The sequence below is a fragment of the Scyliorhinus canicula genome, chromosome 5 (genome assembly GCF_902713615.1).
Source record: "Scyliorhinus canicula chromosome 5, sScyCan1.1, whole genome shotgun sequence".
NCBI classification, from domain to species: Eukaryota; Metazoa; Chordata; class Chondrichthyes; order Carcharhiniformes; family Scyliorhinidae; genus Scyliorhinus; species Scyliorhinus canicula.
In genome coordinates, this window is record NC_052150.1 from 231050645 (window position 1) to 231067204 (window position 16560).

The 16560-nt window shown below is 45.9% G+C and overlaps 1 protein-coding gene across 1 annotated transcript in view; it reads left to right on the forward strand.

Annotated features, from left to right (window-relative positions):
• The window catches only part of LOC119965727 (IQ motif and ankyrin repeat domain-containing protein 1-like), a 177980-nt gene continuing 161420 nt past the window's right edge, over window positions 1-16560 (forward strand). The window contains exon 1 of the mRNA XM_038796490.1: window positions 1-48. The gene's annotated coding sequence lies outside the window, so the exon portion shown is untranslated. The remainder of the gene's footprint in view (window positions 49-16560) is intronic.

Below are 16560 nucleotides of genomic sequence, written 5' to 3' on the forward strand. Positions count from 1 at the left end.
CAGTTTGATTCTGACCATCTCCTGTATCACCTGCCAGTGACCTGCAAGGTACCATGCAATCCGAGAGCCTTTATCTGTCCCAGTGAGAATGTGGTAAACTCCTGGGAGTGGGAGGAGAAAAAGACAGACTGTGGATGCTGGAGAGATGCAGCATGTTAGAGTTCAGCTCATTCAGAAAGATGGGATCAAGTTTTCAATAAAGACTCAGACTTTTCTTCTTGTCCTTGTTATGGGCCAGGGTTCAGAAAACTCCAAAGTATATTAAAGAGTTCGCCTGACCTCTAACTGTTTATTGAGTTTAGTTCCGATGAGTGAGGCTCCTTCAATAAATATTTTAAGATAAGATAGATAGTTGTGAATCTATGGAATTCCTTGCCAGTGAAGCAGTTCAGGTTCCTTCATTAAATGTTTTTAGGTAAAGATAGATCATTTTTGAAGAATAATGGGATTACGGGTTATGGTGTTCGGGCCAGAAAGCGGAACTGAGCCCATAAAAGATCAGTCAGGATCTCATTGAATGGCAGAGCATGCTCGAGGGGCCAGATAGCCTACTTCTGCTCCTAGTTCTTATGTTCTTATGAGCACAAGAGCCTGCCTTTCAAGTGTTATTCAACAGAGTTCTTAGGCGCTTTTAATCAAAAACAAAAGCTTTATTCTACAATGTATATAAACAAACACAGTTTATTGTTTATAAACAACACAGTAATAATTTTATCAACTAGAAACATAAAGATCCAACCAGCTCCAGTAATTTTGTTTAACCCTTAATGAATTCCCCCTTTAACTGTTTCCAATTCAATAACATGATCCTAGAAAACCCATTTTCAAAGGTGTTGCCCAGCACACGGCACCCTCACTGGTATAAGTAGACTGGAAACAATATTTTATGGTAGGACAGTTGATGAGCAGTGGAGTACTTTCAAAGAAATGTTTCATAGTGCTCAACAAAAGTATATTCCAGTGAGAAGGAAGAATTGTAAGCAAAGAGGTAATCTACCATGGGTGTCTAAGGAGATACATGAGGCTGTCAAATTGAAAGAGAAGGCTTACAAAGTGGTCAAGATCAGCGGGAAACTAGAAGATTGGGAAAACTTTAAAGGTCAGCAGAAAGCCACGAAAAGAGCCATAAAGAAAAGTAAGATAGAACACGAAAAAAAACTGGCAAAGAATATAAGGACAGATAGCAAAAGCTTTTATAATTATATAAAACTAAATAGAGTGGCTAAAGTAAACATTGGTCCGTTAGAGGATGAGAGTGGTCATTTAGTTATGGGATATGATGAAATGGCGGAGGCATTGAACAAATACTTTGTATCGGTCTTCACAGTGGAGGACACTAATAACATGCCAGCAATTGACCGAGAGAAGAAGGTAGGTGAGGACCTGGAAACCATTACTATCACGAAAGAGCAAGTATTGGGCAAGCTAATGGATCTCAGGATAGATAAGTCTCCTGGCCCTGATGGAATGCATCCCGGGTACTGAAAGGGATGGCTGGAGTAATAGCAGATGCACTGGCGGTAATTTTCCAAAATTCGCTGAACACTGGGCAGTCCCAGAGGATTGGAAAACAGCAAATGTGACGCCACTGTTTAAAAAGGGAAGTAGACAAAAGATGGGGAATTATAGACCGGTTAGCTTAACCTCTGTCGTGGGGAAGATGCTTGAGTCTATTATCAAGAAGAGATAGGAGGGCACCTCGATAGAAATTATCCCATTGAACGGACGCAGCAATAATTCATGAAGGGCAGGTCATGCTTGACGAATCTCTTGGAATTCTATGAAGACATTTCGAACAAGGTAGACAAAGGGGGCCCAGTGGCTGTGGTGTATCTAGATTTCCAAAAGGCCTTTGACAAGGTACCGCACAAGAGACTGCTGCATAAGATAAGGATGCATGGTGTTAAGGGTAGAGTACTAGCATGGATAGAGGATTGGTTGTCTAACAGGAAACAAAGAGTGGGAATAAATGAGTGCTATTCTGGCTGGCAATCAGTGACGAGTGGTGTGCCTCAGGGATCGGTGTTGGGACCACAATTATTTACAATTTATATAGACGATTTGGAGTTGGGAACTACATGTAAGGTATCCAAGTTTGCAGATGACACAAAGGTATGTGGTAGAGCCAAGTGTACTGAGGACTGTAAAACCTTACAGAGGATCATTGACACATTGAGTGAGTGGGCAAAGGTCTGGCAGATGGAGTATAATGTCAATAGTGTGAAGTCGTGCATTTTGGTAGGAGTAACAATAGAACGGATTATTACTTAAATGGTAAAAAGCTGCAGCATGCTTCTATGCAGAGGGACCTGGGTGTACTTGTGCATGAGTCACAGAAGGGTGGTCTGCAGGTGCAACAAGTAATTTGGAAGGCAAATGGAATTTTGTCCTTCGTTGCGAAGGGGATTGAGTTTAAAAGTAGAGAGGTAATGTTGCAGTTGTACAAGGTGCTGGTGAGGCCACACCTGGAGTACTGTGTGCAGTTTTGGTCTCCACACTTGAGAAAGGATGTGCTAGCACTAGAAGGGGTGCAGAGGAGGTTCACTAGGCTGATTCCGGAGTTGAGGGAGTTATCGTATGAGGAGAGGCTGAGCAGATTGGGATTATATTCACTGGAATTCAGAAGGTTGAGTGGGATCTAATAGAAGATATAAAATTTGAAGGGGAATGGATAAGATAGAAGTAGAAAGGATGTTTCCACTGGTAGGTGAAAGTAGGACAAGAGGGCAGAGCCTCAAGATTAGGGGGAGCAGATTTAGGACTGAATCAAGGAGGAACTTCTTCACTCAGAGGGTGGTTAAAGTATGGAATTCCCTACCGAAAGGAGTAGTAGACGCTACTTCATTGAATATATTTAAAGATAGGGTAGATGTTTTTTTGAAAAATAAAGGAATTACGGGATATGGCGAGAATGCGGGTAAGTGGTTCTGAGACCACGAATAGATCAGCCATGATCTTATAGAATGGCGGAGCAGGCTCGAAGGGCCGGACGGTCTACTTCTGCTCCTAGTTCTTATAAGATTGTTTACTCTCTGAGTAAAGAACCTACCTCTGACATCTGTCCTATATCTATCTCCCCTTAATTTAAAGCTATGTCTCCTCTTGCTAGACATCACCATCCGAGGAAAAAGGCTCTAACTGTCCACCCTACCTAATCCTGTGATCATCTTGTATGCCTCAATTGTCACCTCTTAACCTTCTTCTCTATAACAAAAACAGCCTTAGGTCCCTCAGCCTTTCCTCATATGATCTTCCCTCCATACCAGGCAACATCCTGGTAAATCTCCTCTGTACCCTTTCCAATGCTTCCAAATACTTCCTATAATGTGGCGACCAGAACTGCACGCAATACTCCAAATGTGGCCGTACTAGAGTTGTGTACAACTGCAACATGACCTTATGGCTCCGGAACTCAATTCCTCTACCAATAAAAGCTAACACACCGTACGCCTTCTTAACAACCCTCTCAACCTGGGTGGCAACTTTCAGGGATCTATGGACATGGACACCGAGATCTCTCTGCTCGTCCACACTACCAAGAATCCCTACTCAAAACAAAAGTAAAGCCAACACCCAGAGCCACAGCCCAACTCCACCCACACAATGTCATCACTGAAGCCATGTGATCAGACAAAATCATTTCTTAAAGGACACTCGCATGACACCTTCCCATCCTCAGAACTTAAACCCTACCCTACGTGAAGATTTCCTCCAGTTCTACAATTCCTGTAGGCAGTGTCCCTGCAAACAGTTCTGACTCTGCCCCTTCCTCTTCACCATTAATATCCACTCCTTAACTGCTGTGCCCCTGCGCAATGGCCATCCACATCAAATCAATTTCCATTTTCACTTTATTGTCCAAAAGGAAATTAATTTCAGGTACTTATTGCTCATTTGTTTAATGTGACATAAATGAATAGTAACAATAAAAAGAAAGAAAATTACCCTATTATAGATGTCTCATTAAATTAAAATATATTTTAAAAACTATTTAAAAACAATGTATTAAAATGATCAGCCAGTATGTCGCATCAAACATTTACATGCACGTCCATACATCAAACGTGTACATGCACGTCCATACATCAAACGTGTACATGCACGTCCATACATCAAATGTGTACATGCACGTCCATACATCAAATGTGTACATGCACGTCCATACATCAAACGTGTACATGCACGTCCATAAATCAACGTGTACATGCACGTCCATACATCAAACGTGTACATGCACGTCCATACATCAAACGTGTACATGCACGTCCAGACATCAAACGTGTACATGCATGTCCATACTTCAAACGTGTACATGCACGTCCATACATCAAACGTGTCCATGCATGTCCATACATCAAACGTGTACATGCACGTCCAAACATCAAACGTGTACATGCACGTCCAGACATCAAACGTGTACATGCATGTCCATACTTCAAACGTGTACATGCACATCCAGACATCAAATGTGTACATGCACATCCAGACATCAAACGTGTACATGCATGTCCATACTTCAAACGTGTACATGCACGTCCAGACATCGAACGTGTACATGCACGTCCATACATCGAACGTGTACATGCATGTCCAGACATCGAACGTGTACATGCACGTCCATACATCAAACGTGTACATGCATGTCCATACTTCAAACGTGTACATGCACGTCCATACATCAAACGTGTACATGCACGTCCATACATCAAACGTGTATATGCACGTCCATTCATCAAACTTGTACATGCACGTCCATTCATCAAACTTGTACATGCACGTCCATACATCGAATGTGTACATGCACGTCCATACATCGAACATGTACATGCACGTCCATACCTCGAACGTGTACATGCACGTCCATACATCGAACGTGTACATGCACGTCCAGACATCGAACGTGTACATGCACGTCCATACATCGAACGTGTACATGCACGTCCAGACATCGAACGTGTACATGCACGTCCAGACATCGAACGTGTACATGCACGTCCATACCTCGAACGTGTACGTGCACGTCCATACATCGAACGTGTACATGCACGTCCATACATTAAACGTGTATATGCACGTCCATACATCGAACGTGTACATGCACGTCCAGACATCGAACGTGTATATGCACGTCCATACATCGAACGTGTACATGCACGTCCATACATCGAACGTGTACATGCACGTCCATACATCGAACGTGTACATGCACGTCCAGACATCGAACGTGTACATGCACGTCCATACATCAAACGTGTACATGCCGTCCATACATACATCTGAAGTTGGATGAACTTCGGATCATTCGGGAGGCAGAGGTGGCCATAGATAGAAGCTTCAGCGATGTAGTAACTCTGAAGAATGAAGATAGATTTATGAGTGGTAAAGCAAAAAGTGCAGCGTATACCGGAAGTCTGCAGAGGGATTTGGATAGGTTAAGTGAATGGGCTAGGGTCTGGCAGATGGAATACAATGTTGACAAATGTGAGGTTATCCATTTTGGTAGGAATAACAGCAAACGGGATTATTATTTAAACAATAAAATATTAAAGCATGCTGCTATGCAGAGAGATCTGGGTGTGCTAGTGCATGAATCACAGAAAATTGGTTTACAGGTGCAACAGGTGATTAAGAAGGCAATGGAATTTTGTCCTTCATTGCTAGAGGGATAGAGTTTAAGACTAGGGAGGTTATGCTGCAATTGTATAAGGTGTTAGTGCGGCCACACTGGAGTATTGTGTTCAGTTTGGTCTCCTTACTTGAGAAAGGACGTACTGGCACTGGATGGTGCGCAGAGGAGATTCACGAGGTAATCCCAGAGCTGAAGGGGTTTGGATTACGAGGAGAGGTTGAGTAGACTGGGACTGTACTCGTTGGAATTTAGAAGGATGAGGGGGATCTTATCGATACATTTAAAATTATGAAGGGAATAGATAGGATAGATGCGGGCAGGTTGTTTCCACTGGCGGGTGAAAGCAGAACTAGGGGGCATAGCCTCAAAATAAGGGGAAGTAGATTTAGGACTGAGTTTAGGAGGAACTTCTTCACCCAAAGGGTTGTGAATCTATGGAATTCCTTGCCCAGTGAAGCAGTTCAGGCTCCTTAATTAAATGTTTTTAAGGTAAAGATAGATAGTTTTTTGAAGAAAAAAGGGATTAAGGGTTATGGTGTTCGGGCTGGAAAGTGGAGCTGAGTCCACAAAAGATCAGCCATGATCTCATTGAATGGCGGAGCAGGCTCGAGGGGCCAGATGGCCTACTCCTGCTCCTAGTTCTTATGTTCTTATGGTGAGAGGGGCTGGGTGGAAGCAGTCAGTACAGGGATCCCCTGTGGTCGTTCCCCTTAGTAACAAGTATACCACTATGGATACTGGTGGGGGGGGGGGGGGGGGGGGGGGGACTTACCAGGGGTAAGCCATGGGCTACAGGTCTCTGGCACAGAGTCTGTCACTGTTTCTCAGAAGGGAAGGGGGGAGAGGAGTAGAGCATTAGTCATTGGAGACTCCATAGTTAGGGGGATAGATAGGAGATTCTTGGGAACGAGAGAGATTCGCGGTTGGTGTGTTGCCCCCCAGATGCCAGAGTCCGTGATGTCTCGGATCGTGTTTTCAGGATCCTTAAGTGGGAGGGGGAGCAGCCCCAAGTCGTGGTCAACGTAGGCACCAAAGACAGGTAGGAAAAGTGATAGGGATGTAAGGCAGGAATTCAGGGAGCTAGGGTGGAAACTTAGAGCACGAACAAACAGAGTTATTATCTCTGGGTTGTTACCCGTGCCACGTGCTAGCGAGATGAAGAATAGGGAGAGAGAGCAGTTGAACACGTGGCTACAGGGATGGTGCAGGACGGAGAGATTCAGATACCTGGATAATTGGGGCTCATTCTGCGGTAGGTGGGACCTCTACAAATGGGATTGTCTACACCTGGACCAGAGGAGTACCATTATCCTGGGGGGCGAATTTGCTACTGCTCTTCGTGAGGGTTTAAACTATTTCAGCAGGGGGTTGGGAACCTGAATTGTCTCTCCAGTATACAGGAGGTTGAGAGTAGTGAGGTCATGAGTAAGGTTTCAAGGTTGCAGGAGTGTACCGGCAGGCAGGAAGGTGGTTTAAAGTGTGTCTACTTCAATGCCAGGAGCATCCGGAATAAGGTGGGTGAACTTGCGGCATGGGTTGGTACCTGGGACTTCGATGTTGTGGCCATTTCAGAGACATGGCTAGAGCAGGGAGTTTGATGAGGACTCGTCTACTGAGATAGTATGGGCTGAGGTTAGAAATAGGAAAGGAGAGGCCACCCTGTTGGGAGTTTTCTATAGGCCTCTGAAAAGTTCCAGAAACGTAGAGGAAAGGATTCAAAGATGATTCTGGATATGAGCGAAAGTAACAGGGTAGTTGTTATGGGGGACTTTAATTTTCCAAATATTGACTGGAAACACTATAGATCGAGTATTTTAGATGGGTCCGTTCTGGAAAGTGTGAAAATAGATAAGTCCCCTGGGCTGGATGGGATTTACCCTAGGATTCTCTGGGAAGCTAGGGAGGAGATTGATGAGCCTTTGGCTTTGATCTTTATGTCATCATTGTCTACAGGAATAGTGCCAGAAGACTGGAGGATAGCAAATGTTGTCCCCTTGTTCAAGAAGGGGAGTAGAGACAACCCCGGTAACTATAGACCAGTGAGCCTTACTTCTGTTGTGGGCAAAGTCTTGGAAAGGTTTATAAGAGATAGGATTTATGATCATCCAGAAAGGAATAATTTGATTAGGGATAGTCAACACAATTTTGTGAAGGGTAGGCCATTCCTCACGAACCTTATTGAGTTCTTTGAGAAGGTGACGAAACAGGTGGACGAGGGTAAAGCAGTTGATATGATGTATATGGATTTCAGTAAAGCGTTTGATAAGGTTCCCCACAGCAGGCTATTGCAGAAAATACAGAGGCATGGGATTCAGGGTGATTTAGCAGTTTGGATCAGATATTGGCTAGCTGGAAGAAGACAAAGGGTGGTGGTTGATGGGAAATGTTCAGCCTGGAGTTCAGTTGCTAGCGGTGTACCACAAGGATCTGTTTTGGGGCCACTGCTGTTTGTCATTTTTATAAATAACGTGGAGGAGGGCGCAGAAGGATGGGTGAGTAAATTTGCAGATGACACTCACTGGAACGACAGAGGTTGAGGGGCGGCCTGATGGAGGTCTACAAAGTTATGAGGGGGATAGACAGAGTGGATAGTCAGAGGCCTTTCCCCAGGGTAGAGGGGTCAATTATTATGGGGGATACGTTTAAGGTGCGAGAGGCAAGGTTTAGAGGAGATGTACGAGGTAAGTTTTTTACACAGAGGGTAGTGGGTGCCTGGAACTCGCTGCCGGAGGAGGTGGTGGAAGCAGGGACGATAGTGACATTTAAGAGGCATCTTGAAAAATACATGAATAGGATGGGAATAGAGGGATATGGAGCCAGGAAGTGTAGAAGATTATAGTTTAGGCGGGCAGCATGATCGTCACGGGCCTGGAGGGCTGAAGGGCCTGTTCCTGTGCTGTACTTTTCTTTGTTCTTTGTTGTTCTTTGTAAAGTCGTTGGAGTTGTGGATGGTGCGGAAGGATGTTACAGGTTATAGAGGGACATTGATACGCTGCAGAGCTGGGTTGAGGGGTGGCAAATGGAGTTTAATGCAGAAAAGTGTGAGGTGATTCATTTTGGAAGGAGTAACAGGAAGGCAGAGTACTGGGCTAATGGTCAGATTCTTGGTAGTGTGGATGAGCAGAGAGATCTCAGTGTCCATGTCCATAGATCCCCGAAAGTTGCCACTCAGGTTGGTAGGCTAACGGTGTGTTAGCTTTTATTGGTGAAGGGATTGAGTTTCGAGCCATCAGGTCACAAACTGGTGTGGCCGCATTTGGAGTATTGCGTGCAGTTCTGGTCACCGCATTATAAGAAGGATGTGGAAGCATTGGACAGGGTGCAGAGGAGATTTACCAGGATGTTGCCTGGTATGGAGGGAAGATCTTATGAGGAAAGGCTGAGGGACTTAAGGCTGTTTTTGTTAGAGAGACGAAGGTTAAGAGGTGACTTAATTGAGGCATACAAGAAGATCAGAGGATTAGACAGGGTCGACAGTGAGAGCCTTTTTCCTCGGATGGTGATGTCTAGCACGAGGGGACATAGCTTTAAATTGAGGGGAGATAGATATAGGACAGATGTCAGAGGTAGGTTCCTTACTCAGAGAGTAGTAAGGGCGTGGAGTGTCCTGCCTGCAACAGTAGTGGACTCGCCAACACTAAACGCATTCAAATGGTCATTGGATAGGCATATGGACGATAAGGGAATAGTGTAGATGGGCTTTAGAGGGGTTTCACAGGACGGCGCAACATCGAGGGCTGAAGGGCCTGTACTGCGCTGTAATGTTCTATGTTCTGTAATACTGAAACAAAGGGTGATTCTCATTGTTCATGACTTTGGGGGTCATGGAGGAGTCCAGAAAGGAGAGTGAAAAACAAAGGGCAGCATCCCCCCCCCCGCCGACAATGGGATTTTCCTTTCCCACTGCCCAGCCAATGAGGTTTCCCACTGTGGCCACCCCACGCCATCGGGAAACCTGCAGGCGTGGGTGCGCTGTCAGCTTACCGGAGGATCCTGCTGATGAAGAATTCCGCTGAACATATCTACAAGTAACAGTCCCAGCGCCAGTCGGGACTATGCTACAGCTGGGCTCTGACCTGGGCCGGCTTTCATTGTAATGAGTTAGCTCGCCTGCTGTTTGGCCTCAGCCCCTCGGTGGGGGAGATTGTACTCAATGAGGCTCACGAGGAGATTAATCATGGGCACATAGGAACAGGAGTAGGCCATTCAATCCCATGAGCCTATCCTGCCATTCAATGCGATTAGTGGTAAAGCGAAAAGTGCAGAGGAGACTGGAAGTCTGCAGAGGGATTTGGATAGGTTAAGTGAATGGTCAAGGGTCTGGCAGATGGAATACAATGTTGACAAATGTGAGGTTATCCATTTTGCTAGGAATAAATGCAAAAGTGATTATTATTTAAATGATAAAATATTAAAGCATGCCGCTGTGCAGAGAGACCTGTGCAGAGAGACTTGGGTGTGCTAGTGCATGAATCGCAAAAAGTTGGTTTACAAGTGCAACAGGTGATTAAGAAGGAAAATGGAATTGTGTCCTTCATTGCTAGAGGGATGGATTTTAAGACTAGGGCGGTTATGCTGCAATTGTATAAGGTGTTAGTGAGGCCACACCTAGAGCATTGTATTCAGTTTTGGTCTCCTTACCTGAGAAAGGACGTACTGGAACTGGAGGGTGTGCAGAGGAGATTCACTAGGTTAATCGCAGAGCTGAAAGGGTTGGATTACGAGGAGAGGTTGAGTAGACTGGGACTATACTCATTGGAATTTAGAAGGCTGGGGGAGGATCTTATAGAAACATAAAATTATGAAGGGAATAGATAGGATAGGTGCGGGCAGGTTGTTTCCACTGGCGGGTGAAAGCAGAACTAGGGGGCATAGCCTCAAAATAAGGGGAAGTAGATTTAGGACTGAGTTTAGAACATAGAACATAGAACGATACAGCGCAGTACAGGCCCTTCGGCCCTCGATGTTGCACCGACATGGAAAAAAACTAAAGGCCATCTAACCTACACTATGCCCTTATCATCCATATGCTTATCCAATAAACTTTTAAATGCCCTCAATGTTGGCGAGTTCACTACTGTTGCAGGTAGGGCATTCCCGGCCTCACCACTCTTTGCGTAAAAAACCCACCTCTGACCTCTGTCCAATATCTATTACCCCTCAATTTAAGGCTATGTCCCCTCGTGCTAGCCACCTCCATCCGCGGGAGAAGGCTCTCGCTGTCCACCCTATCTAACCCTCTGATCATTTTGTATGCCTCTATTAAGTCACCTCTTAACCTTCTTCTCTCCAACGAAAACAACCTCAAGTCCATCAGCCTTTCCTCATAAGATTTTCCCTCCATACCAGGCAACATCCTGGTAAATCTCCTCTGCACCCGTTCCAAAGCTTCCACGTCCTTCCTATAATGAGGCGACCAGAACTGTACGCAATACTCCAAATGCAGCCGTACTAGAGTTTTGTACAACTGCAACATGACCTCATGGCTCCGGAACTCAATCCCTCTACCAATAAAGGCCAACACACCATAGGCCTTCTTCACAACCCTATCAACCTGGGTGGCAACTTTCAGGGATCTATGTACATGGACACCGAGATCCCTCTGCTCATCCACACTACCAAGAATTTTACCATTAGCCAAATATTCCGCATTCCTGTTATTCTTTCCAAAGTGAATCACCTCACACTTCTCCACATTAAACTCCATTTGCCACCTCTCAGCCCAGCTCTGCAGCTTATCTATGTCCCTCTGTAACCTGCAACATCCTTCCGCACTGTCTACAACTCCACCGACTTTAGTGTCGTCTGCAAATTTACTCACCCATCCTTCTGTGCCCTCCTCTTGGTCATTTATAAAAATGACAAACAGCAACGGCCCCAGAACAGATCCTTGTGGTACGCCACTCGTAACTGAACTCCATTCTGAACATTTCCCATCAACTACCACTCTCTGTCTTCTTTCAACTAGCCAGTTCCTGATCCACATCTCTAAATCACCCTCAATCCCCAGCCTCCATATTTTCTGCAATAGCCGACCGTGGGGGAACCTTATCAAACGCTTTACTGAAATCCATAGACACCACATCAACTGCTCTACCCTCGTCTACCTGTTCAGGCACCTTCTCAAAGAACTCGATAAGGTTTGTGAGGCATGACCTACCCTTCACAAAACCATGCTGACTATCCCTAATCATATTATTCCTATCTAGATGATTATCAATCGTATCTTTTATAATCCTCTCCAAGACTTTACCCACCACAGACGTTAGGCTCACCGGCCTATAGTTACCGGGGTTATCTCTACTCCCCTTCTTGAACAAAGGGACCACATTTGCTATCCTCCAGTCCTCTGGCACTATTTCTGTAGCCAATGATGACCTAAAAATCAAAGCCAAAGGCTCAGCAATCTCTTCCCTGGCTTCCCAGAGAATCCTAGGATAAATCCCATCAGGCCCCGGGGACTTATCTATTTTCACCTTGTCCAGAATTGCCAACACTTCTTCCCTGCACACCTCAATGCCATCTATTCTAATAGCCTGGGTCTCAGCATTCTCCTCCACAATATTATCTTTTTCCTGAGTGAATACTGACGAAAAGTATTCATTTAGTATCTCGCTTATCTCCTCAGCCTCCACACACAACTTCCCACCACTGTCCTTGAGTGGCCCTACTCTTACCCTAGTCATTCTTTTATTCCTCACATACCTATAGAAAGCTTTTGGGTTTTCCTTGATCCTGCCTGCCAAAGACTTCTCATGTCCCCTCCTTGCTCGTCTTAGCTCTCTCTTTAGATCCTTCCTCGCTTCCTTGTAACTATCAAGCGCCCCAACTGAAACTTCACGCCTCACGGGCTGGTTTAGCTCACAAGGCTAAATCGCTGGCTTATAAAGCAGACCAAGCAGGCCAGCAGCACAGTTCGATTCCCGTACCAGCCCCCCCAGACAGGCGCCGGAATGTGGCGACTAGGGGCTTTTCACAGTAACTTCATTGAAGCCTACTCGTGACAATAAGCGATTTTCATTTCATTCATTTTCATTTCATTCTTCACATAGGCCTCCTTCTTCCTCTTAACAAGAGATTCCATTTCTTTGGTAAACCACGGTTCCCTCGCTCGACCCCTTCCTCCCTGCCTGACTGGTACGTACTTATCAAGAACACGCAATAGCTGTTCCTTGAACAAGCTCCACATATCCAGTGTACCCAACCCTTGCAGCCTACTTCTCCAACCAACACATCCTAAGTCATGTCTAATGGCATCATAATTGCCCTTCCCCCAGCTATAACTCTTGCCCTGCGGGGTATACTTATCCCTTTCCATCACTAACGTAAAGGTCACCGAATTGCGGTCACTGTTTCCAAAGTGCTCACCTACCTCCAGAACTAACACCTGGCCTGGTTCATTACCCAAAACCAAATCCAATGTGGCCTCGCCTCTTGTTGGCCTGTCAACATATTGTGTCAGGAAACCCTCCTGCACACATTGTACAAAGAACGACCCATCTAATGTACTCGAACTATATCTTTTCCAGTCAATATTTGGAAAGTTAAAGTCTCCCATAACAACTACCCTGTTACTTTCGCTCTTTTCCAGAATCATCTTCGCCATCCTTTCCTCTACATCCCTGGAACTATTAGGTGGCCTATAGAAAACTCCCAACAGGGTGACCTCTCCTTTCCTGTTTCTAACCTCAGCCCATACTACCTCGGAAGAAGAGTCCCCATCTAGCATCCTTTCCGTCACCGTAATACTGTCCTTGACTAGCAGCGCCACACCTCCCCCTCTTTTGCCCCCTTTGCCCTGTTTAGGAGGAACTTCTTCAACCAAAGGGTTGTGAAACTATGGAATTCCTTGCCCAGTGAAGCTCCTTCATTAAATGTTTTTAAGGTAAAGATAGATAGTTTTTTGAAGAATAAAGGGATTAAGGGTTATGGTGTTCGGGCCGGAAAGTGGAGCTGAGTCTACAAAAGATCAGCCATGATCTCATTGAATGGCGGAGGAGGCTCAAAGGACCAGGTGGCCTACTCCTGCTCCTAGTTCTTATGTTCTTATGAGATCATGGCTGATCTGTTACCTAATTCCTATACCTGCCTTTGGCTCCTATCCATTAATATCTTTGCTGAACAAAAATCTGGTTGTTCCCATAGATCTCATGGGTTTTACAACATTCTTCTCTCCCGAAGGCCGTAAGTCCCTCTGGAATGAACAGAAGGACGTCGGCTCTTCTTTTCCTGTAGCTGTAGTTCCAGTGGCTGCGTGGCTGGGTGTGTAGCGTCTAGGGGAATGTCATTTCCGAGATGACTATCTGGGAGGTGTCACTAGTACTTGATCCCTGGAAAGGTCGCTGACAGAAGCCCAGATGCCTGGGTCGCCACCTCGGAGCTCACCACCTGTTGCATCTCATTGTCAGGATTCATGGAGCAACTCTCCCAGGCCCCCATGTGCCGGGACAACGTGGCTGGAAGACGGTTCCCCTGTGAGGCGTGGCCTAACACTGGCCCCCTGCTCCTGAGATGGTCAAGGTGATTTTTTACCGTCCGTTCGCGCGTCTTCGCCTGGTACAAGACTGGTCCGGTCTGCTGTACCACTGTCCCTGGAATCCATCGGCACCGTCCCCGAAATTTTGGAAGTACACTGCGTCCACTGTGCGTCCCCTAGTTCGAAAGTCCTGGTCCCATCCACCTGCCTTGGCTTTGCCTCTGCAGGTCCTGACCACGTTGTACTTTCCTGCCAATGTCAGGAAACGTGAGGCTGAGGCGGGTCCTGAGCCTCTGACCCATCAACGGTTCCGTTGGTGCTACGCCGGTCACAGCACGTGACATGGTACGGTAGCTAAACAAAACTCTTGCTGGTCACGTCTCCACGGACCCCGTGGTATGTTTCTTCATCCCTCTCTTTCAGGTCAGCACTGCTCGCTGAGTCAGCCCATTCAAGGAACACTGATACGGACCTGTGCGAATGTGCTGTTTGCCTTCATGAAGCGTTCAAACCCGTTGCTGCTGAAAGGGCTGCCGTTGTCTGTGACTATCACTTCTGGGATGCCGTGGGTGCTGAAAGAGAGCTGTCCTTTCTCAACCGCAGCCTTCGAAGCAGTGGACGACATCCACCGAACAGTACAGAACAGCTACAGGCCCTTCAGACCTCCAAGTCTGTGTTGACCATGGTGCCCATCAAATCTAAAACCTTCGACATTTTCATATCCCTTCTATTCGCATCCTGTTCATGTATTTGTCATTAATGATCTGGAAGAAGGAACTGAAGGCACTGTTGCTAAGTTTACAGATGACACAAAGATCTGTAGAGAGGCAGGTATTATTGAGGAAAGAGGCAGGCTTCAAGAGGACTTGGACAGGGTTGGAGAGCGGGCAAAGAAATAGCAGATGGAATGCAATGTGTGAGGTTATGCACTTTGAAGAGGGAATTGAGGCATAGACTATTATCTAAATGGGAAGGTGCTCAGGAAATCAGAAGCACAAAGGGACTTGGGAGTCCTTGTTGACGATTCTCTTTAGGTTAATGTGCAGGTTCAGTCGGCAGTTAAGAAGGCAAATGCAATGTTAGCATTCATGTCGGGAGGATTCGAATACAAGACCAGGGATGTACTTCTGAGGCTATATAAGGCTCTGGTCAGATCCCATTTGGAGTATTGTGAGTGGTTTTGTGCCCTGTATGGAACATAGAACATACAGTGCAGTTGGAGGCCATTCGGCCCACCGAGTCTGCACCGACCCACTTAAGCCCTCACTTTCACCGTAATCCCCGTAACCCAATAGCCCCTCCTAACCTTTTTGGTCACTAAGGGCAATTTATCATGGCCAATCTGGACTGTGGGAGGAAATCTGTAGGGGCTGGTTTAGCTCACAAGGCTAAATCGCTGGCTTTTAAAGCAGACCAAGCAGGCCAGCAGCACGGTTCGATTCCCGTACCAGCCTCCCCGGACAGGCGCCGGAATGTGGCGACTAGGGGCTTTTCACAGTAACTTCATTGAAGCCTACTTGTGACAATAAGCGATTTTCATTTTTCATTTCATTTCAACCTGAAAAAAATAAAAAAATGAAAATCGCTTATTGTCACGAGTAGGCTTCAATGAAGTTACTGTGCAAAGCCCCTAGTCACCACATTCCAGCGCCTGTCCGGGGAGGCTGGTACGGGAATCGAAACGTGCTGCTGGCCTGCTTGGTCTGCTTTAAAAAGCCAGTGATTTAACCCAATGAGCTAAAGAGGAAACCCACACAGACACAGCGAAAACGTGCGGACTCTGCACAAACAGTGACCCAGCAGGGAATCGAATCTGGGACCTGGCATTGCGAAGCTATAGTGCTATCCACTTGTGCTACCGTACTGTGTCTAAGGAAGGATGTGCTTGTCTTGGAAAGGGTCGAAAGGAGGTTCACAAGAATGATCCCTGGAATGAAGAACTTGTTGTATGAGGAGCGTTTGAGGACTCTGGGTCTGTACTCATTAGAATATAGAGGGATGAGGGGGGGATCTTATTGAAATTTACAGGATACTGCGTGTCCTGGATAGAGTGGATGTGGAGAGAATGTTTCCACTTGTAGGAAAAACTAGGAGCAGAGGACACAATCTCAGACTAAAGAGATGATCCTTTAAAACAGAGATGAGGAGGAATTTCTTCAGCCAGAGGATGGTGAATCTGTGGAACTCTTTGCCGCAGAAGGCGGTGTTCAAATGACATCTTGACAAATACATGGACATGATGGGTATTGAGGAATACGACATTAGGAAGTGCTGAGGGTTTTGGCCAAGGTTGGTATCATGACTGGTACAGGCTTGAAGGGCAGAAGGGCCTGTTCCTGTGCTGTATTGTTTTTTTGTTCTAACTCCACCTCGACTTCATTGATGCAGACAGGGGTGTGTACAATTCCTGAAGTCAATTACCAACTCTTTAGTTTTCCCGACATTGAGCGTGAGA